The sequence below is a fragment of the Oryctolagus cuniculus genome, chromosome 3 (assembly GCF_964237555.1).
Source record: "Oryctolagus cuniculus chromosome 3, mOryCun1.1, whole genome shotgun sequence".
Classification (NCBI taxonomy): domain Eukaryota; kingdom Metazoa; phylum Chordata; class Mammalia; order Lagomorpha; family Leporidae; genus Oryctolagus; species Oryctolagus cuniculus.
In genome coordinates this window covers 100006748-100027746 of record NC_091434.1, presented here as the reverse complement: position 1 = coordinate 100027746, position 20999 = coordinate 100006748, and the positions used below count along the sequence as shown (strand labels likewise).

General features: G+C 37.5%; 1 long non-coding RNA gene and 1 pseudogene across 1 annotated transcript in view; one reads left to right on the top strand and one right to left on the bottom strand.

The window, feature by feature from the left end:
* LOC138849175 (uncharacterized) overlaps window positions 1–20999 on the bottom strand; it is a 283599-nt gene that overhangs the window by 191391 nt on the left and 71209 nt on the right. The window lies entirely within an intron of this gene.
* Window positions 974–1291, top strand: LOC138849132 (zinc finger protein 475-like; annotated as a pseudogene).

The following is a 20999-nucleotide window of genomic DNA, read 5'->3' as shown; positions in this document are numbered from 1 at the left end:
GAACTGAAATTGATCACTTGGACTAGTGATATGGCATTGGTACATGCCACCTCGATGGGATTGAATTGGAATCCCCTGGTATGTTTCTAACTCTACCATTTGGGTCAAGTCAGCTTGAGCATGTCCCAAAATGCACATCTCTTCCCTCTCTTATTCCCACTCTTATATTTAACAGCAATCACTTGTCAGTTAAGTTTCAACACTTAAGAATAACTGTGTATTGATTACAGTATTCAACCAAAAGTATTAAGTAGAACAAACAAAAAAAAAAATCCTAAGAGGGATAACATATTAAGTTGTTCATCAACAGTCAGGGCAAGGGCTGATCAAGTCACCATTTCTCATAGTGTTCATTTCACTTTAACAGGTTTCCTTTTTGGTGCTCGGTTCCTCCACTGCTTTCTTAGCCATTAGTAGGGAGCTAGATCTGGAACAGTTGGGACTCATACTGGTGCAGATATGGAATGCTAGAGCCATAGACAGAGGCTTAATCTACTATGCCACTGCCCTGGCCCACATATGCCACTCTTGATTCTGCAAACTAAATCTACACATTGTTCTCTTACCCAGTCCCTTCCCCTGGAATTACTTCCTTTCCCTACTAAAATTATTAACACTCTACAAGACTATTTTAACTGTTCTATTTTACCTTTGTATATACCCTCTTATTCTTCCTTATATTATAAGTACTTGTGTAATCATTTATGCTTCTGAAACTTCACGGGATCATAACTTCTAAACATCAAGGATTATGGTATACTTTTTAATTTCTCTATAAAATATATTTCCTAGATAGGTACTTACTAAGAGTTTATTCCATTTTAAATTAAATAGATTTTACTCTCTCTCTCTTTCTCTACTTCCTGGCTTACCATGTAGACCTCCCTCCACCATCCACCATCCACCACTCTCAACAGACACCAGTAAAATGGAGTCACATGATCTTGAATTGATAGCCTGCAAAACTTCAACAATGGTAAGACATTCACCTATACTTATTTGCTGCATTTGTGGTCATGAATACAGAACAAAACCTATTGCTATCCATGACCAACAATGTCTGAAAAGTGGCACAATGAAAATAACTGTTGCTTAAAGAACTAAGATCAGAACCTAACAAAAACAGATGCCAGGACCAATACTACCAAAGGTTTTTATGATTGCGATGCCTTACATGAAGCTGCTTGGACAACTGCCCAGAGCCAGCTGGTTCCCTGCAATGATGTGGGCATACCTTCCTGTCAGACTGAGTATTCACCAAAGGTCTTGCAAACCCAAAGCCACCAACTAAGGGTTCCTGAAGTAGGCACAAACTTCCTGCATGCAAATCTCCATTGCTAGTCTGTTCTACCTCAGAAAGAGAGGAAGAGACAAACTGATGGTGGGTTGTAAAAGCCAGGAAGAGCTTTGACTTGGTGGAGTAAGAACTTTAGAGTCACTAACAACTTCTGAACGGGGCAATTACAGTCAAGGAAGGACTAGGCAGGGTCATGGGGTAGAAAGTAGGAAGAGGCAAAGCACTTACACTTTACAAGCTGTTTCAAGACATACTGTGCAGTCTGTGGGGCACTGCAGTGCTGTTCTGCTGTCCAGACCCCGCATGCTAGTCTGGAATGTGTCTACTACATCAACATCAGCTGAGGGCTCTGAGCTGCACCTCTAATGAACAAAAGGGGAGTAAAAGTCATTCCTTGGATCAGCTTCAAGCAGGATCAATTGCCTAGAAATGGGTTTGAGGAGCACTCAAACTTAATGGTGAATTCTATGTTTCTTGAAGAAAATCTCTTCATTTTGTTATCTTTCAGGACATATAACTGGCACTGAGGAGGAATGAGTAACTGAAAGACCTCATCCTTATATGGGGAGTGGACCACAGCTGCCACTTTCCCAGTAGTCCTGTCTTAGCATTCAGTGGTAGCACTGACCACAGAATTAGAAACCAGCTGATAGAAGTATTTCCCCAGGAAAGAGAGAGAAAACGGAGTCAGGGCAGAGAGCCGAGTGTAGTTAACAGACATGAAAAACCATGGGAGGGCCGGCGCCGTGGCTCAATAGGCTAATCCTCCACCTTGCGGCGCCGGCACACCGGGTTCTAGTCCCGGTCGGGGCGCCGGATTCTGTCCCGGTTGCCCCTCTTCCAGGCCAGCTCTCTGCTATGGCCAGGGAGTGCAGTGGAGGATGGCCCAGGTGCTTGGGCCCTGCACCCCATGGGAGACCAGGAAAAGCACCTGGATCCTGGCTCCTGCCATCGGATCAGCGCGGTGCGCCGGCTGCAGCGGCGGCCATTGGAGGGTGAACCAACGGCAAAGGAAGACCTTTCTCTCTCTGTCTCTCTCTCTCACTGTCCACTCTGCCTGTCAAAAATAAAAAAAAAAAAAAAAAAAATTAAAAAATTAGAAAAACCATGGGAAATATTGATCAGTGAATATTATCGCCTGATAGGACAACTTTTCCAGACACAACTTATGTAACATTTAGGGCTTTTTCTTTACACTAATGAGATGGTTTCTTTCTTCCCACCTTGTCTTTGATTTCTTGTTGTTTGCCTTAGAGATGGTTCTTGTGGCACTGGCAGTACTGGGGCATGGTCTTAAATGCTAATTTCTATTATAGTAGTGCTCATTCAACAAAAATCACATGCAAATCTAATAAATGTTGTCAATGAAAAAAATAGATTGAAATGAAGCACCTGAAGCTCTGATTTTGTTTTACTTAATCTTGACCTTTTTCTGATATGCTCCCCTCATATTTATACTTGGGGTTTTAGCATATTTTCTTATAAGTCAACAATTTCAACATATATCTGAAAAGTTGAAGGGAAAACTCATATTCAGATAGTATCTTATGATTTCCAAAAAGATTTGAGTTTGTATTTATTTGAGAAGCAGAGTTACAGACAGAGAGAGGGAAAGACAGAGAGGAAGGTCTTCCATCCACTGGGTCACACCCCAAATGGCCACAGCAGCCGGACAGCTGGAGCCCTACTGATCTGAAGCCAGGAGCAAGGAGATTCCTCCTGGACTCCCACATGGGTGCAGGGGCCCAAGCACTTGGGCCATCTTCCACTGCTCTCCCAGGGCAAAAGCAAGGAGCTGGATCAGAAGTGAAGCAGCCATGACTTGAACCTGAGTCCATAGGGGATGGTAGCGCCACAGGCAGAGCTTTAGCCCATTACACCACAGTACTGGCCGCAGAATTTTTAAACTAAATGTAGTTGCTTTTTTTTACTCTGCTACCATGGGCTCTTTGACAATTTTAGCACAGTAGATGTTCCTTGTAGTTCTCCAGGTAATTATTTTTAAAGAGAATGCTGTTGAGGATACTTGTGGTACACGTATGGAATTGAAATGTACAAGTTTTACATCAGGCATCTTACAGTTTATGCTCAGATATGGGGAAATTTCACCAATGAACACAGAAACACAGAATGATGTTTATCATTTCTTCAATTTGTCAAGAAAGTATGGTATTATTATCTTTGAAATTTTTGTTAAAATGATGAAATCTTACTTCACACAAAAATAAGGAATTATAACATGTTAGCCAATTTAAAAATATGTCAGACTAATAGCAGCACATTGTGTTATAAGCACATATGGAAACTCTTCTTGAAAATGCAATTTGTTGGGGATGGCGCTGTGGCACGGTGGGTTAAAAGCCCTGGCCTGATGCGCCAGCATTCTGTGTGGGCGCTGGTTCTAGTCCCAGCTGCTCCTCTTCCGATCCAGCTCTCTGTTGTGGCCTGGGATAGCAGTAGAAGATGGCCAAAGTCCTTGGGCCCCTTCATCCACTTGGGGGAACCAGAAGAAGCTCCTGACTCCTGGCTTTGGATCGGCACAGCTCCAGCCGTTGCAGCCATCTGGGGAGTGAACCAGCGGATGGAAGACCTCTCTCTCTCTGTGTCTACCTCTCTCTGTAACTCTGTCTTTCAAATAAATAAACGAAATCTTTAAAAAAAGAAAGAAAAAAAAAAGAAAATGCAATTTGTATTCTCTTAAAACATTAAGAGATATCCCTACTGAAAGAATCCTGATTATGTGTTGAAATCCCACTGGGCACCTTCTATATGATATTTTTATTTGGTTAAATATGCTTTCTCTATAGATATGCTAAAATAGGGAGCTTTTTTATCTTTTTTCTTCTCCAACTTTTGAAGAGATATTTTAGGCAATAAGTCAATGTCAAATTTTGTACTTATGTTTAGTTTTATTGTAAGTTTACTTTCAACTGAGGTACAAAATTTATAGAATTTTTTAAGACTTAGGATATGAAATGAAAATTTAAAGTACTGAAATTCAAGACAAGTCAGAAAAAGGCAGTAGAGCTCTTAGTGTCAGCACATTTTCCTCTTTTTCTTGCTTTACTTGTTCCATAACTATTAAGGTTAACAGTTCTCATTTATAAGAATGAGCCTCAGAAGAACACAGACGAGATGATAGTCCAGTGACCAGGTACAAATGAAGAAACTGTTTCTAGTCTTCTCTCTGGTGTAACTACCTGAATGTGCTAAGTCACATCATTCCCTTTATGGTCAATGGATATGAAAACATATTTGCTTCAGTTTTTTTTTTTTTTTTTGAGATCCAACTGACATATTAGATCAAAAACTATTTAAATAAGCTCTTATAGTATAAATATTCATTTGAAGTCAGTAAGTTGAATTAAGGATACAGGAGAAAACTATAAGGCAGTTGAGAAAGAGTAGATGCATGCTACCTTCTCACTCAACTAAAAGTTGTCACATGATACTTCTAAGTAAATCTTTCCTAGTCAAACCATTTTTGATATCAATCAGCACAATCTGATTCCAGAATGAATATAATGATGATGATGATGATGATGATGATGATGCAGGACATAGATGAAGTTCATTTAAACTAACAGGTTAGTAGAGACAAGATGATTGGGAAATTAGGAACTCCCTGAAATTTCTGAAGCTTTGCTTTTCCTTTAAACTCAAAACCTTATCATACCGAGTAACATTCCTGAAGAGTTATAAAGTTAAGTTACTGACAAACAGTTTTGAAAAAAGAATTATGTTTAGTGGCAAATTTCAAATGAGCTATGGTTTTTGTTAGACTGTGGATCTCAGTTTGACTCTTCCTAATCGCTGAACACTATTTCAGTAGCAAGTAATAACTAGAGTTTCTGTGTATTGGTCTCAATCTGAAATTTTTCCTCTCTTTGTCATTCTGTCCATCCCATCTCCACCCCTCAATCATAAATCAATTACTTCTGAATATTGTTTCACCTCAGTTGCTAAACAAATAGTATGCTTAGATTCTGATCACCATTAAACAAAATTCAACTTTTGAAATAGCTTCTTTTTTTTTTGCATCATCTCAGCATAAAGTGACACATTTCTGCTCTTACTCATGGCTTCTTTCTATTCTTATGTATATTTTGTATTATTTTGTATCTTATGTATTTGTATTTGTATCTTATGTAAATTATGTATTAATTTATATATTTATCTGAAAGGCAGAAATCTTAACTATTATTACACTAATCTCTTACAAAAATTCAAGAGAGGCAAGTAAATGATATTTCCAAGTAAGAGCACGCTGCACAAATTTTCTTGGGCTGTAAATGCTGTCCACTGTACCAGGAGGAGGCATGTGATAAACCTCCCTGGCTTAGGCAGGCACACAAACACCTTTGGAACATATGCTGCCTGCAATACTGTCTCCCATCACTCACAAGTGATTCCCACGGCTTGCTCCCACTAGCAACTGTTTTTGGCTACAGCTACCAGGACTCAAATTAAATGATCTGCAAATGATGTTGTTTCTCAATGGCCTCTTTATTTCATATACATTAGATAATGATTGAAAACAGAGTGGTGATGTGAAGCTTTATTTTATGTGTAAATGTAGAATGCATAGGGTCTCTGGGAAATAATATAGATTTTAAAAATATATAAGTAAATTATATTACAAATTAGAATTCTGATATATGTATAAAAGCCAAAGGGCACTAAATTGAATCAAAGGGCACAATCCACATAATATCATGATAGAGAAAGTAAAGCGGGTCCAAATTCTAGCATTTTTCTTGAGAAATATATTTGTGTGATTTTACAACGTGAGAAGTATTATAAATTGTGATTCCCAATGCTTAGAGAATAATTTTCACATATATTCTCTAAACATTTTTCTTCAGTAAAGTAGATATCTTCTTCCTGCTTTTTAGAAACATGTTTTTAGGCTGCATGATCAAATATCACATTCATGTAGGGGTTTCAACTTGAATTTAAAAGTTACCATGTTGTCAGTAGGGGGCAACACAAAGTCATCAGAAGCAGCGTATTTCAACTGTGTTCTAGGTCTATCGTAAAGCTGTCTGGAGTGAACGTATCAGCAAGAACACTCAGAGTGTTAGAAAATATGGAAAATGTTAAATACTTCATACATCCCTCAAAATTCACCTTCATAGAGAATTCCTGGTTGTACCTTTTCTGTTGTGCTTTGCACCATCCACATTGTAAGCAGATAATTCCCTTAGATCCCCCAGTCACCTTCTCCTCCAAGCACTGCAGAAGATCACATCTTGGTGCTTCTCCTGATGCCGTACTGATCTTCTGTCTCTAAATTTAATTTTGAAAATATGTCTGCACTAATTTACAGACTGTTTAAGGAGGTTCTTAATTAAACTACTGCATTGGGAAATGCAGAGTAAAAATAAAATTGTATTTTAAAATTATATTGTCTTTTAGTATCCTAGGAAAATCCATGCCTCTGACAAAATTCACATTTTACAAGAAAGGAGAGTATGCCTTCTCAGTAATTTATCACTTTCCATATGATGGAAAGCCTCATTTTCTAAAAGAAATATCAGAAAAGTGAAGGAAAGCACTTTGCACATTATTTCATCATTTTATCAAGAACAAAAAGAATGGTTTAATACTTCCTGTAATTCCACTTTCTCCTTCTGCATACAAAGTAAATTACACAAGTTCAAGATTAACAGATCCTAATTGAAATGCTAAAAGACAAATATACAGTGTAATTATCCAATTTGAAGTTTAACATTTTTGAAGATATTTCTATGTGAAAAATCTGCTCAGAGACTTAACACATGTCATATTTTACAAAGAAATGAGCACTGAGTTTTCTAGATATTTTCAATGCCTACCAAAATACGGTATTTTATGTTGACTTTCTAACCAAGAACCATATTTTTTAACACATTTCATTTCTCATCAGATTACTGGATCTCATTATGAGTCACCTCTGTTGGGAAGAGTGGAAAAATGCTTTTCATCCAAAAATGGATCTATACACTTAAACTACTCTATGTTCTGAATACAGTAAAAAAAAGTATACATATACTACAATGTATTTTTGCCAATTTAAAAAATCATCAAAACTTTAGTGCAGAAATACGAAGGCCTTTGGAGATACCATAAAACCATTAGAGAAGTATACTTATACTTCCAATGGGGGTATTTTTTTCTACCCCAATAAAACATTTCCTTATAAGCAAATAATAATGGCAGCAATATAAACTGAATTATCTATAAAAATATTATATTTCTTATAGGATGGCTAAAATGATGTTTCAGGCTACAATGCTGTTAGAAAGTGATATCATGTTGTACATACCAAAGCATCTAATTAGACTTGTCAATCATTGATTGATTACCACCATAAGATGAAAGAGCAATTGCATCTTAGCAATTATATTATCTTAAGGGTAGAAAATACAATGTTCTGCTCTCTGCTGTCAGCAAGATTTCGCTGAATGAAGGTCTGTTATATCACCATAGGCTGTTCAAAGGCCCTTCTGAGAATGTAAATAGCACTTAAGCTCTAGAAATATTGCTACCCCAAAGAAAAAAATGTAGTCAAGTGAAATTGACTGGATTTTAATTGATGAATGAGGAATCATGTGGCTATGTAGCCTCACATTCTATCATTTTAGGAAAATACAGCCCATGGAAATATGCAAAAGAGTTTCTATGCTTCATATACTTCCTTTCCTTTCCATTCTCCCTCTCTCTTCTCCCTCTCTCCTTCGCTTTCCCCTTTCCTGACTCTGTTGTTCCTCTTGTGAACATGCACCTCCATCTGTGTAAATACCTGTGTTTCATATACTGAACTTCCCTTTCAGGTTAATTAAGATTTTAAAATATTCAAGAAATTCTTGAATTTGTATATGTATTTTAGCAACATAAATGTTCTTTTTCTCCCTTTTGAAATAGTTTCAACTCAATAATTATTTAATAATATTCAAGAATACATGCAAACACTAATTTGCATGCAAACACTATTATTTTGGAATTATAATCTTTCCAGGAATATGATTTTAGATGTCTAGTTTTTTTTTAATTCCAGTGTCAAGATTATGATAGGATGTGGTTAGGAACTCAAAAATCTTAATAGCTGTTGTCATTTCAAATATTTTGGAAAAAAAAACAGGCAACTAGTTTAGAATTAAAAAAGAGTCTGTAAGTTAGAGAACTATTTTTAATTTATCTTCTTTGCTTTTGGCTTTTCCAGAAGGAAACAGAGGGCAAACCCAAAACTTGGGGTTTAAAAAACATCTTTTTATTATACTAAGAATTCTGTAGGTCAAAAGTTATGGTAAGGTCCAGTTGGGGTTAACCCTCTACATCACAGTGTCTGAGGTTCACTGGGAAAGTTTCTTTCTTTAAGGACAAAAAAAAGATTTACTTTATTTATTTGATGGGTAGGGTGACAGAGAGAGATGGAGAAACAGGAGAGAACCTTCCATCTGCTGGCTCACTCCCCAAATGGCCAATAATACCAGTTACACTTTGGCAAATGAATACAGAATCAACTCTCATATGAGAAAAGTCAAACAATCAGTTGTTATTTGTTTTAAAACACCAAAGTTTTCATTTGAACACAAATTACTTATATTTATCTCATCTGCAAATTAGTCCAGATGCTCATAAGACTTTCAAAATATCTCAACCATTTATAGAATTAGCTTTTAGTTTAAGGTCCAAGTTTCTTTCATCTAAATCAGAGGATACAGAGGAGGATCTTTGATGTGAGCTACTAATACAGTAGTTGAGCAAAATTCCCCTCTTAAAAAAAACTATTTTAAATGCAGAATTACAGAGAGAGAATACGAGAGAGTGAGAGCAAGAAAAATCTTCCATCTGCTGGTTTACTCCCTAAATGGTCCCAACTCTGGGGGTCAGCCAGGCTGAAGCCAGGAGCCTGGAATTCCATCCAGGTCTCCCACAATAGTGGCAGGAACCCAAGCACTTGGTCCATCTCCCACTGCTTTTCCAGATGCATTAGGAGGAAGCTGGATCAGAAGTAGAACAGCCATGGCTTGAACTAGTGTTCATATTGGGATGCTGGCATTGCAGACCGTGGCTTAACCTGTTGCACCCATATGATAGCCCCTCTGATCTAGTAAATTTCCTCTAAATATGAAGACTGAGGAAACATAGGGGCTTGTTGTTTTGTCCCACATACCCAAAGTACACTCATGTGACAGGCATTGGATAACTATGTTGATAACCCAGTAGAAATATAGTATGTAGGGGGCACCAGGAAGAGGAGAGCAACAGGAAGTGAGTGCATGGTAGCTTCTAGTCCACAGCACTTCTGAAATGCAATCAAAATGAGTTGCATCTTTCCATTCAAAAGGCAGCCCATGTTTTTTGCAGTTGAGTAGTTGTCTCAACGAGATTCATGTTGAGTCTTGCTTCTCGTGGGGAGCAACCCGGACTAGACTAAGTTACTGGAATTAAGACTTATTCTATGCATCTGCTCTCCCACAATATGGCGCTGGGAGAGGAGAAAACAGCTTCTACACAGCTGCCTCCAGTTCAACCAATAAACTGTAGGACCTACTGCTGATTGGAGGAGAGCAGTGTACTCGGCGTGTGGGTAGCAGAGTTGGGATTCGTGGAAGAGGACTATAAAGGAGGAGAGAGACAACATGCACGAGGAACATCTAAGGGGAACACCTGAGGAACATCTGAGCAGCCCCCGAGAGAGCTGGCCGGCAGTGCGCCGCTCCCCCGCGGAAGTGGGGAAAGTGGCAGGGGGAACCGCCCTTCCACGGAGGTGGAAGGGACGGTAGCCAACCCGGGAAGAACCAGCAGCAAACCCGGGAAGGGCCGAGCAGACGAAAGAACAGCGCAGGGTCCTGTGTCGTTCCTCCACGAAGACGGGGAGCGACACTTCTTCTTTGTTTTTTGCATTTTACATTGTCTCTCTGCTTTTAAGTTCAAGTTGGCACAATAAAAAATACCTTCTGTGTTTCTTGTGTGCTATTCTATCCTTAAATTTGTTAGAAAATATTGCCACACCTACATTTCTAGTCTCTCTTGGGCTTCTTAAAAAGTCTCTGTAAGAAAAAACTTCAAGGGTCATAAAACCGCAGGGATTAACAAGGCAGACTCGAGGCAGACTTTTTATATACCAAAAGGGTTTGTGAGGAGCCACCCTAAAACACTCAAAGGTTTTACAAAGATACTATATTCACCCCTTTGCTACATTTTTACCTTGAAACTACAAATTCTTCAAGTAATGCTGGATTAGATCTTAGCCTTGAGAACCTTTGTTACTTGCCACATTCTTCCAGAGACATTGGATATGATAACCATAAAAATATACCATTCAGATCTCCAGAAAGAGGAAACTAATGCTGGATCATTCTAGTTGCCACACCCTGAGATGAACTCTTGTTTTCCTGGGCTGCTCCCAGTAACCAAATGGGGCAAGGATACTGAAATTATCACATTCTTGGGAAATGTATAACTCCTCCAATGTGAGATTTTGGTTCCCGTGCTCCCCAGCAGTCTAGTTTAAATGTCTTAGAATAGGTGCAGATTCTGAAACCCTGCCTATGCAACACTTTCCTGTTCTCTGTCCTTCTAGGACATCAGACCTTAACCATGATTTTTTTATTTTCCTATAGCTTCTTTGTTCTTTACCCTCACAGCATTTACTCCTATAAATCTCTTGCATCTTTAATCCTTTCTTGCTTTCTGTTTATTAGACTTACACAATAAGGTTGAAAGTAAGAACTATCATAGTGGAGAGGCTTAGTAAAAATATTGAAACTCTTCCCCTCCCCCCTTGTCATGATAGTAAATAAAAGTAGTGCATCATATCCTGGAGTGCACAGAGGCATTTAGAGCCACCATCAATAACCTAAAGGGTGCAGGTGTGATAATCTAATCACATTTCCGTTTAATTGACCTGTTTGACTCCACAAAAACTTGATAGACATGACTACAGAGTACTGAAGCCTTAACAAAATTGTCACCAAGATCACAACTGCCCTGTCAGATATGGTGTCTTTGCAAGAACAAATTATTAAAGATTGAGGTACACTGTATGTGGCCATCGATTTGGCAAGTGCATTTTTTCAATTTGAATTAGAAAAAAGCATCACACTGTTGCATTCATGTGGGATAGACAACAATATTCATTCACAGTTTTGCCTCCCAGCTAAGCTAATGCTCTCACTCTCTGCTATAATACAGTCTGAAGAGATCCGTACCACCTGGACATCTCAAAGAACATTACACAGATCATTACACTGATTACATCATGCTAATGAGCAGAAAAAGCAAGAGGTGGATAGTATGCTACAGGCCTGGATAAACCCATAAGAGCTACAGAAGCTAAGATAAAAATGTGACAAAAGTTCAGAGACCTGTCATTCCAATGAAGTTTTTAATTGTTCACACTTCAGTGATATGCCAGGACATTCCCTCCAAAGTAAAACTGCATTTTGTATCTGTTACCACACAAGCACACAACATATGGTAATTCGGACATCTGGGTTCTCTGACAACATGTTCTACATTCAGAATTACTTCTCCAGTACTTATAGAATTACATGGAGACTTTGACCTTCAGCTGGGGACTACAAGCATTTCTGATACTTATAGTGGAGTCAGTTTTATCAGTTTTATCCGTTTCCACAGACAAGGAGTTTCCTGGTACATAAAACTACTAATGCTAAAAGCAGGAACATCCTAGACGAACCAGCATGGTGAGTCACTCCAGCTTGGTCATAAAATCACACAGACCCTATTGTGTGGGTATGTCCATGTGGGGGAAAATCATAGGAGAGAGCTCATGGCACGTTCCAGGGGGAGAATCAAAATGCAGACTCCTGTTATTCTGGAAAAAGGCCATTCCACATCCAGTAGAGAACTACACACCATCTGAAAAATAGCTACTAATGCGTTATTTATTATGATGGAGAGACCTTGGAGAATGTAGTGAACATTCACCTGGAACTTTCTATCAGTTCTTAGATTCTGTCACTTCAACAAGTCACAGATCTGGACACACTCTGCAGCAGATAATCTGAAGGTGGAAACAGAACATCCAGACTCCAGTCAGAACAGGAATAGGGAACATGGGAATACTGCATGAGCAAAAAGCCTACACCTTCATGTCACCATCACATTGGCAGTAGGACCCTTGCTTCATCTTGTCTTTATGGCTATCAGGAGGACCTTTTAAGGCCTGCTTGAAAAAAGGAAAATAAATTATCTGTTACATTCACAAATAGGTCAGCTTGGTATAATTCTGGCATATCCAAAAATGGATAGCAATTTTTATTCCTACCATATTCATGGGTGTCCATGAAAGACACTGGCAAAAGAAAATTTTAATGGACAGTGCCTTGAGTATTACGCCTGGCTATGTATTTTGTATATTATTGTGTCATTGTTTAATTAGCAACATTTTTCTTTCATATCATATAAAATCATGGTTTCCGGGTATCTTAGCAATGATTGCATAAGATTCAATGAAATACAATATGTTTGAGAAGATGACTAACATTAAGAAGCAGCAATAGAATTTTAGCCACAGTAATGATCTCTTTACTTTCATATCTCTAATCTAATGCCATTTGAATGAAGTGCTTCATTTGTGAATTTAAAAATATTTTATTTTTTAATCACCCTTACTGGCTGGTAGATTGAAATACTGGTTTTCTACACTCTTTATTCCTTAAAAAAAGATAAAAGGAAAAGAAAAAATACACACAAATCTACTCATATCACTAATTACCAAAATATGAGAGGCTAGAAAAGTTTTAGTTAATTTCTATGATTTCAAGAACAAAGCAAACACCCCATACTTTACTAGATAGCTTACAAATTCAAGTGGATGTCCAATGCTCTGCTATTACCAATAAAAAATGATGCAGTTGACAAGAAATAACATCTTTTTAAGATAGAAAACACTTTCAGAGAGAAGCATACCTTTAATTATCTCCTGCATTCAATCAACAATGATTAATTTATTAGCTCTTTGCATAGCAGAATTCTAATTCTCCAATGCCCATTCACATACACCCTAAAATACTGTTTCTTTTTAGTTATTATGTTTAAAAACATATTAACAGGCAATGTTTATTTATTTTATTGGGTACAGTGCAATATTTTAACCACATAAATATAGTATAATCCTAGCAAAGCTGATTTTTCTATTCCCTTATCCTTTCTTTTGGTTTTAAACCTATCAGCTTTTCCTTTCAAATACTTTATGCAGTATATCATACGTTATTGTGAACACTAATTGTCCCACTGTTTTGTCTAATACTAGAATTTGTTACTTCTGTCTCATGGTGTTTTGGCACCCATTAGCCAATTTCCCTCTGTCTTCCCTCTAGTAATCACAATTTTAAGTTCAGATGGACCTTTTTTTATTTTTTTTTTTATTTATTTTTTTTTTTTGACAGGCAGAGTGGACAGTGAGAGAGAGAGACAGAGAGAAAGGTCTTCCTTTGCCGTTGGTTCACCCTCCAATGGCCGCCGCGGCCGGCGCGCTGCGGCCGGCGCACCGCGCTGATCCGATGGCAGGAGCCAGGAGCCAGGTGCTTTTCCTGGTCTCCCATGGGGTGCAGGGCCCAAGCACCTGGGCCATCCTCCACTGCACTCCCTGGCCACAGCAGAGGGCTGGCCTGGAAGAGGGGCAACCGGGACAGAATCCGGCGCCCCGACCGGGACTAGAACCCGGTGTGCCGGCGCCGCTAGGCGGAGGATTAGCCTACTGAGCCGCGGCGCCGGCCCCCTTTTTTTATTTTTTAGTCTCTACATATGAGAGCTGAAAAGTAATATTTGCCTTTCTATGTCTGGTTTATTTCACTTAATGATCTTTGGATGGATCTATTTTGCTGAAAATGTCAGAGTTTCATTCTTTCTTATGGTTGAATAACACTACAACGTGTTAATTACACTTTATTCATTCATCAATTAATGGATATGTAAGTTGATGCCATATCTTGGTTATTTTTAATAACTCTGCAATGAACAGGGGAGTGCAAAAACATATGCTGATGTAATTTCCTTAGGATATACACCCAAAGTGGGATTTATGGGTCAAGTGTAGATATAGATCTAGTTTTTAGGTAGCTCCGTACTGTTCTCTATAATGGCTTTACTTATTTTCATTTTCCAATAAGGTAGAAGCATTCCCCATTTCTCCACATCCTCTTCAGCTTATTATTTTTTGTGTTTTTGATAATAGTCATTCTAACTGGAGTGGGATAATATCTCATTGTGGTATTGATTTGCATCTCCCTTGTTACTGTGTTACTGATTATTATTTTCATATATTTTTGTTGGCCATATACTTTTAAGAAAGGAGAAGTGATAGCGATAACCTGAGGCAGAAATATGTACAGATTCCTGGGCAGTGGTCAATGGCCTCCATTTCTGTCTAATTAAAAACAGTAAGGAAAATGGCTTTCAGATCAGAGACAAGGAGATCTCAGGTAGAAGCATGTAGATTGGCATATAGGAGGAACAATAAGATTTGGAGATTTTTGTAAAACATTTTAATGCTCACCAGAAACCATCCATTATAGAAAAGACAGTGAAAAACAAGGACATAAGATGACTTGGCCAGTTTACAATATCCAACTTTCATCTTTGGGTATACTGGAGTTAGCATAATGGGCTCCTAAAGGGAGTGGTTATGGCGGCAGAAGTAAAAGGTATATATGATCTCAGAAATACAGACCAACACTTAAAAAGGCAAATCTAGCTACTTTGCCTTTGAAAGTATCAGCAATAGAGAATAATGCCTAGTTGCCAATTTGGTAGAATTCTTCAAGTATACATACCAGCCCCTCAGGTACAAAGAATTGCACTGGGCTATTTTCATCCTGAAAAGGTCAATGATCCATCCTCATAGGTATTTACACCTACTATGACATGCATTTGCCTTTCTTTGATATAAGCCTAAATCAAGATCATTACACAAATGTTTATATAATGCTTGTGGAATATAATTGGCCTTTGCTAAAGGAAGGCTGATCTGCTATACTCACTAACAACGTGGAGAGATCTTTGTGGAATCCAGGTGATCAACTTGGGTAACCCCAATGCAACTGACTTGCCTCAAGAGCCTGATGTTACTCCACTCCTGAGTCTACCATGGTAGTTCACGGTGTGAAGTGATGATGGTTGGCTATTTCCAACTGGCCAAGTCATTTTCTATCCCTGGTTATTCACCATCTCCTTTCATTTCTCTGTACAGTTTAACTAGGAATAAGCATATGCAGTCACTCAGATCTGAGAAAGGCAGGATTGTCAAGGGTTCAGTCTCTCATGAATGAAAGGTTGACCACTAGTCAGTCACCAATAACAGACAAGGAAAAGCTGAGTAAGGATATTTAGAAAGAATAGAGAGGATGACTATAGCTATGGATCCCTGATAAGCTACAATAATGGGAGTTCATTTCATTCATTCTTTTAATCTTCCCTTTGTAAATTAACCCTCAGAAAGAGGCCCATGAGAACCACAAGACGTTGTTCTTAGACCATGTGTAGAAAAGTATGCCTGTGTAGTACATGTGGTATAATGTGGTGACTAAGAAAATTCATAACCAGGAATGTGCATTTGGAGCAGAATTTAAAACCTCTTGAGAAGCTAGCATCCCATATCAGAGCATGTGGTTCAAGTTCTGGCTCTGCTTCCGGTTTCAGCTTCCTGCTATACACACATGATGGCTTCAGTACTTAGGTTCCTAATATCCACAGCCCAGATCGAGTTATCAGTTCCTGGCTCCAGCTTAGCCTGTGGTGGGCATTTGGAGAGTAAACCAATGGATGGAAGATCTCTCTTTCTGTATGTGTATCTTTGTCCTCTAAATAAATAATTTTTTTAAAAAAGTAAATGACCCAGATTTTCTGCTACAGGAAATGTTAATTGACAGACGCCCCAGCTGCTGTACTCTGAAGCTACCATCATTTTTGTAGCACTGTCTTGATTCCCATAGATCTCTTTTGACCTGGCAAAAAATTCTCAATACTGTGCTGCTGTCTGAGACTCTGCCTAACCAAACCTCCTTCCTTCCCTCTCTTCACACATGTATCATGGTCTACAGTAATTTCTCCATCCAAGGACTCCTTTCTCTTCTTACTTTATAGGTACTTCCACTATAAATATGTTATAGTCTAATTCTATCTTGACATTTGCTTCAGAGAGGACTCAAATTAATGCACTGGGAATGAACTGTTGTCTTTTAAAGCTAGAAAACACTGATATTTAAGTATTTTCTCTCAATTCTCCCTGGAAAGTAAAAAGTCCTTACTTAGCTTATCTGTCTCTATTCTCACCTATGAGACACAGCTACAAGAAATCAATCAACACTTTGAACTTGTTACCTGGAAATCTTCTTAGCCAGATCTATCAATTCATTAAGCACGCTGTCGATTTTCCATGTTACCACAGGTGCCCTTTTAGCTTAACTCCCTATCACATTTAAGTAGAAATCTGTTTTGTTCCAACTTCCAATAAAACCTTTCTCATTTTCCTTTCAAAAGGCTCCAACAGCTGCACTCAAGCATCCACTCATGACTCAGTCTCAAAACTGAACACATTTTAGGTTTTTAATTTATGTTTTAGGCCTTTATGCTTTAATTTAATATTTACTTAATTGTTTCTCCCACCTGAAAGGAGAAATTCCACTCTAATTATCATCCAAATTCCATTCCAATTACAATTATTATCCTTGCTTATAAATTCATCCAAAACTGAGGGAATACAAAAAACCATTGCTAATACATTCATTTCTGAACTACACTTAGGTTCAAAATCACTCCCAAACCAACCCAGTTACATAACATTGACCCTATAAAACAAGAAGAAAATGCCAACAAATCTACAGCTGTTTATTAAGATTTCTATATGTGAAATTCGTAAGATGATTACTATTTTTTAAATGTGTAAGTTTAATGAGAGAAAATTTGTGAAGGCAAGAGCCTATCAACCTGGGGAATATTATCTGAAGTATTTAAACCTTTAAAAGTGTGAGTATTCACTAACCCTTCCTGTATGTACAATTGATTATTCCTTCTATGACTTATTGCAACTCTTCTCAGTATAGAAGTACAGTTGTCATTAAAACAGGTGCCCTACTGTCCAGTGACATAAGTCTTTTCTCTGATAATTGGCTTATCTGTTAGCTCAAACCTGAATTTTCCAAATTTATTTATTGGTCTCTGCCTTGAATACTGATTCTTATCAACCTCTTCTCCACAACACCAAATTGCTATTCCAGAAAGTTCAGTCCTCTGGATATGGCTTTTTTTTTTTTTTTTGACAGGCAGAGTTAGACAGGATATGGCTTTATAACATCTGAGTCCTCATCACTTTTCCATTTCTAGTGGAATGGAATTTGTCTTTCTTACTTCCCCATCAATCCAGACCCATGTTAGCTGTGATAAATGGTTAAATGCTTAACTTTTCTCAAAGGATTGTCCTGACCCACAATCTCACAGTTATTTTTCTCTTTGAATTTCTAAGCCTTCTAGGTCATGAGTATTTTGTCATTATATATCTTGTTAGACAAATGAAAATGAGACTCACCATCTTATTTTGTTTTATGTTTCTTAAAATCTATTTCTGGATAAATTAATTGTTCTCTTGGGCATTTTTGTATGCCTACTTTGAAAATTCTCATTCATGGTGCTGATCTTTCTTAGACGCTATCTGACCATACTGGGCTGTACTGATCTCACTTGTAGGCTGTGGCCTTCTGTTTGGGTCCTTAACTTATTGCTGTTGAGGTAAATCTCAGTAGGATAACTTTTTCTCTAATATATTGAACAAAGACAGTACCTCTGACCATTTTCCATTATTCTGGTTATGAATATATGCCTATTAATCAATTTTTTTCTTTTCCTGCACTTTCGTAGATTTGATGTGGCAGGCAGTAATTTCAATATATGCTCAGTCTGCCATTTAGGCAGTGAAACTGTCCACTATATACTCTGTGTTGTCTTCTTTACAATTGATGTCAATCATGTATTCATTGAGTTTGCTTACACAGTAGCTAAAAGAGTGTCTTAAATGTGTTAGGAGCTCAATCAGTGTTTGATGAACAACTTAGTGCCTTTGTTCTAACTTACGGTTTCATTCTGACATTATCTTAGGAAATCAGTTTAAAGTATAATGAAACCAAAATAGCTCCCTGGGATATAGAAATGGAAAAAATATTCATAACTGAGAAATGAACTTGGGAATTAGAATCCAATCTAGGCTTATTCCTTAACACAAAAGATACTTATTGACTAGCTAATGTTTTTCAGTTATTTTTCTGGGTGCAAAGTCATAGAGATAAATTAAATGAAAAACTGCCCGACTATGAAGGAGTCTATATGTATCAGTATACCTCCTGTTTTCAAGGAGGCCAGTACAACTGAGATTGAAGTGACAGGGTCAGTAACACATGATGTGGGCAGAGAGGGAATGCAGGAAAATCTGTATAAAATTATCTTAGGTCATTGTAAAGATTTTCACTTTTACTCTTAGCCAAAAGAAGAACAAACTGGAAGATTTGGGTGATGGAATAACATTATTTTACTTATATTTAAGCAGTATCAATGCTATGTAAACATAAGTCTGCCACTTATATATTAGCATGGAAGTGCATAAGCTTCGTGTCTAGTCTGGATGCCATTGCCATATAGGCAAGAAATGATGATGACTTGGTCCAGGAGTAACAGTGGTAAAGAAGGTGAGAAAGGAACATATTCTGCACCATTAACTGAGTGTGAAATGCTATAGCAGAGATGGTTTTAAAAGATTATTAATTTTTGAAATGTTCCAGAATCAATGCCAACTTTATTAACTAAATCTATAAAAGTAAAAAAAGAGAGTAACCTATAACTCTTAAAACCAAAGGGGAAATTTCCCTCTTATTTTATAAGATGTTCTTTTATTGCTAAGATTCATTGCTAAGAGGGACATGTGTTTCAAACAATATTCTTTTCATCTAAGATGTGGCCATCTCCTGTGTGTATTTTTTATCATAATCTATAGCCATCCTTCTCCAACTTTTTGGTTTTAGGATTCTTCAACCATCTCAGAAATTATTGAGGAGTCTGGATTCAACCTGATCAGAAACCACAGAGTAATTTAAACAAGGGAAATTTCATCTAAAATATCATGGAGAGACAGAAAAAATAATCTCAGCAGTACTCTAGGGCCAAGGAAGAGTTACCAAGGGAGCACAAATATGAGAGAGGTATGGTTCACAGTAGGTTGGAGCAGGTCTGGTACGAAGCCAATGGATAGCAGAGACCTTTGCTGAGTTGTCTGGGACACTGATCCATCAGAACACCTGAATGTATGTTTTACCTACTCATGATTTTATGACAGTGCATTGCACATCTAGAAAATATTGATTCACTGATTAATGAAGAACTCTTAAATGTTTACACATTTCATTGTAGAACTACAACAACAACAACAAAAAACACATTCATTAACAGCACCCATTATGTCATCAGAAAATTCATTAAATATTGTGGATCTGGCAGGTTCACAATAGCAGATAAGTTTTTTCCTTTAAAATGTTATCTATGGTATCATATACTGCCAGTTCTGAGAAAGGATATGACAAATGGCCTAGTCAAATACAGTCCTAACTTAAAAAATAATGATTTTCAGCTATGATGATGTAAAAGTGATACACATTCAGTAAGAACTCTACTGCAAATTTTGAATTTTAATCTTTCCCTGGGCTAGCAATATAGAGTACTGCACCCTCTTGCTCCTAGTGAGCCAGGCAATCACAAACAGCCAACAGTTTTTGTTCTGCTGTACACTGTGTTGCCAGCCTTTGGGGGTGGGAGTCGCAGAAGTATTCAACAATGAGATTACATGAGATCTTCAAAACGTTATTATAAAGCAGGCTTTGTGTTAAATATCAATCTCAACTATAGCTTAATGTAAGTGTTCTGAGCACATTTAAGGTGGGCTAGGCTTGGCTATCATGTTCAGTAGCTAAGTATATTAAACGCATTTTCAATTTAATGGTATTATCAACTTAATGAGTGGTATACCAGGACATATGTCCATAAGAAAAAAGAGAAGCACCCTGTGTCTATAGTTTACCAGTTTGTCATTCTTTAAAGTTAAAGTGATGTTGCATGAAAAAAGCTGTTAGTTCAACTCCTATGTTCAACCAAGATTTTTTTTCCTTGAGGGGATCACTGCACTTCAGTTTGCAGAAATATTTTCTGCATACTTCCCATTTTGACACACAGAATATTACAAAATGTGTACCCTGATGTTGAGATTTATTAAAATTAATGCTGCTTCACTGAGGTACTCATTGGTGAAACAATATTACTACTAAAAATATGAGATTAAATAACTAATATGAGAATGTCTTATTCCTGCTAAGGCATCAACTATTTCAGTTACTATTGCCTTTGAACTGTCATTTCTTCCTTTTCCTTACCACTTTAGCTCTTCTGATTTTTTTTAGTGCATATTCTCTACTAATATTTGGATTGTGACTTGGATGAGACCATCTCTCACCTGTTCACAAGCTCCCTGTTCTCAGGATTTATATTTGATTTACTTTTTATTCCTATTCTCACCTCCCTTGACCTAGTACCAAACTCAGTGGCCTCTGTATAGTTGCTGTGTAATTAGTATTTGTAGAAGAAGTAATTGAATGGATAATATTTACTATAATTTTATTGATGATTATTCCTGGTGTACCCTTCCATACTTAAG